This window comes from Lepeophtheirus salmonis, chromosome 2 (genome assembly GCF_016086655.4).
Source record: "Lepeophtheirus salmonis chromosome 2, UVic_Lsal_1.4, whole genome shotgun sequence".
In the NCBI taxonomy this organism is placed as follows: domain Eukaryota; kingdom Metazoa; phylum Arthropoda; class Copepoda; order Siphonostomatoida; family Caligidae; genus Lepeophtheirus; species Lepeophtheirus salmonis.
The window spans coordinates 32,728,000-32,731,421 of NC_052132.2; the positions used below are offsets into that span (position 1 = coordinate 32,728,000).

The window sequence follows — 3,422 nt, forward strand, 5'->3', positions numbered from 1 at the left end:
TATTTTGAATATGGATGACTGTATTCAAGGAAGTCTTATTTTATCGTATTTAAGGAGTTATCCAAAAATCCCTTCTCAGATATTTATTATAACATCATGTACATACTCTTTCAATATAATCGATCCCTAAATTCATCGTATAAATAACCTACTCAAACTCAATGTTTTGTCAATTTTTGTCATGGGATTAAGAAAATTAGATTAGGAATTATTCGAAATATTTACTGTATGTAATATGTCATGCATATGGCGAAACAATCAGGCTAAGTATCTATTTTAATTGAAAAATGTTTATATTTTAGTATTAAAATTTTGATGATTTATAGAACTCATAATTACTTTCCGATTCGAACTTGAAAGTTTCATTGCTCTACAGCCGCTCAAAACAACCATACCATATTCATTTATTACTTTGGCCCTCTATCATTTACTAACTGTACTTCTCAATAATAATTACGGTGGGTAAAGGGTCCAGGGGGTTAAATGACGAGGGGTAGTTGGTCTGGAGGTAAAGGAGGCGGGGGTAGTTTGTCCGGGGGTAGGAGCCCTGTTCCCCCACAAAAATGCCCTATGTATTTCGTTGTCGGCTGTCGATTCCCTCGTCTCAGTGGATACGTCATGGCTATGACATAATTTATTCTTCTTCATAAATGAGCGAATTAATAACTTATAATCGTAGAGATACAATACATTTAATCTCTATGGTTATAATACTTACGCCGTTTTCAAAAGGACAGAAATACAATTTATTTATATATATATATATGTATTGTGTATTTTAAGACTTCTATGAAGAAATTTTTGCCATCATATAAAAATGTGCATTTTTAATAAAATATTACCTAGCAATATTATAATATAGTATCGAATAGATACTATGAAATATATACAAGTAACTCTTTTTAATAAATTGAGGATAAGTGATTGATATGGCAATGATAGTGAGGGAGTACTAAAGAGTTGGTTTGATTTAAAGGACTCAAGGGAAAGAGTGGACGATCAGTAGAAGAAGAGCATGCTTTTTCTTCTCTTTACTGATTGGATTAAAATTGTCAGCTGTCATTTGGGAATTTAAAAGGTTTTTTAATTCCATTTGTGCTCTACTTTATGACCTTAATTAAATTATTTTTGTTTTAAGTAGGCAATATTTATTAATTACAATATATATTGTTGATGATGGTAATGTGTAGTGCAGTGTATTGCAAAAATAGATCAACTTTGACTAAAAAGTTATCTTATCGACCAAGAAAATGTTTAATTTTCCAAAAAAACATCAATCGTAGGAAGTTGTGGATCAATGCCATCAAACGTACGAATTGGACTCCCACCAAAGACTCAAGACTTTGCCAAGTAATATAATCAACATTTTTTATAATGGGAGGGATGTGAAAATTAAATTAATTGGGTGTTTTATAATAATGTCACTGGGCTCCATATTATAATTATTCATACTTTAATTATTCGCTTTAGGCTCACTTCGAAGAATCAATGTTTCTGCAGAAGTCTTCAGAAGGAAGGTGGCGTTTGGTACATAATGCAATTCCTACTTTATTTGAACATGTTAAGATAAGAAACAAACGAAAGCTTCCGTTTAAACGAAACAGAGACGTAGAAGAACTTCAAAGAAAGCAAAGAATTCTTATGTTAGAACATTTGTATGCTAAAACAAATGGGACATCAAATAAGGAAGATTATCCTCATCACGAAACTCAAAACCTATTCTCATCAGACATTTTTATACAATAGCCCCTGAGATTGAAGTTTTAACATACGTACCATCCTCTAATTCTATCAATCTAGTAGCGGCAAATAAATCTTTATCTGCAAAAATAGAGCATCTTCTAGCAAAACTTTCCAGGAACAAGGCTTCAATAATGTCAACTAAAAAAAGCTGTAAAAAGATATTGAAAAAGGTGGTATCTGTAAATGATACAGTAGTATATTACTTTTATCATATTTCTTGTTTTAAGCTCAGTTTTGTCGCAAAACCTATATTGAAGAGTTTTTGAATGACGATCAATTAAGATGTTTGTCCAAGAAAGGAAAGAACTCTAGAATCAATTGGTCAAGTCCAACAGTTAAAAAAACACTAAAATTAAGGTAAACAAATAAATAGAATGAATGAATTTACGATTCTTTTATGCCTTATTTGGAAGCTATGTCCTTTCTTATGAATATAGCTCATCAAAAAGTCCAAAGACTATGATCAACGGCTAGACAGTCTAATGGGGCAGGTTACTTTTCCAGAGCACACAGGCGAATATACGACACATATTCTTGTGATCATACTCGCTGGAATTGCAAGTAGATGAAAGCAAGTTGTTGGTTATTTCTTTACTCAAGATCCAGTTAATGGGTCTGTACTGAATAAAAAGGATGTCGTCAAAAGAGCTTCTAAAATGTGGTCTGTGTGTAAGATCAATTATCACAGATATGGGTCCATCAAACCAGGCAATGTTCTGTTGGTAAGGAGTTAATTTAGGAAGAAGAAATGAAATTGTCAACATCGTCCCTCATCAAGCAAATCCGAAAGAAAATTTATACTTTCTTTATGATCTTCCTCATCTTCTAAAAAATCTTCCAATATTCTTAGTAAACAATATTGAAAGACATTTATCAAACCATATTTTTCTGTAAAACATCTTCAAAAACTAGTAGAGTTAGCAAAAGTTCAGGTATTGGAAATTGTTCCAAAGCTTTCTGAAAGTGTCATACACCCCAGCTACTTTAAAAAATGAATGCTGATGCAATAACTTTTTTCCCCATGCAACAAGTGCAAGCCTGAAATATTCGGCAATCCAGGATTCTGATGGGTCAATCTTATTAATGACAGAATTTATTGATCTGATTCGTTCCTGGTTCGAACTCATGACCTCTCCATCACCAATGATGGTTTTAAGTCATCAAAATCTTGACAAATATAATGTTAACTATTCAAACTTTAAAAAAGGTAATCCAAGTCATTTGTCTATGTCTTGTAGGGAAAAAGTTTATTGGAAGCTATGGCATACTGGTATCGACATTTTGTCGACAACTTCCATCCTTCAGTTGCACAAGGAACTCCTAGATGAAAGATTTTCATTCATTTTAACTGGAAGATTTACTCAAGATGCCGTGGAAAATTTATTCAGCCTTATTAGGTACAAGAGCCCAACTCCAACATCATTAGAGGCTCAAAATAATCTTGGAATAATTGTTTTAACTAAGCTCACGGAGGAAAGGGGATCTTCCAATTAAGAATATGATGACGGCGAATATCTAATCGATTTTAAATGATTTAAAAGAAGGAAGAAATAAATCCGAAGAAGCGGAGACACCTTTTCTTCAAGAACTAACTCCTCAGCTTCAAGAAAATACTTTGTTATCTGAACTACAAACTGATGTTTTATATTATATTGCAGGCTTATATTTTAAGCCAAATT

The 3,422-nt window shown here is 32.4% G+C and overlaps 1 long non-coding RNA gene across 1 annotated transcript; it reads left to right on the forward strand.

Moving 5' to 3' along the window:
• The first annotated feature begins 1,051 nt into the window (after window positions 1–1,051).
• LOC121113643 (uncharacterized) lies at window positions 1,052–3,220 on the forward strand. The gene is made up of 3 exons (XR_005863090.2): window positions 1,052–1,350; window positions 1,471–2,100; window positions 2,181–3,220. It is a non-coding gene; the product is annotated as an uncharacterized lncRNA (long non-coding RNA).
• Window positions 3,221–3,422: the final 202 nt, after the last annotated feature.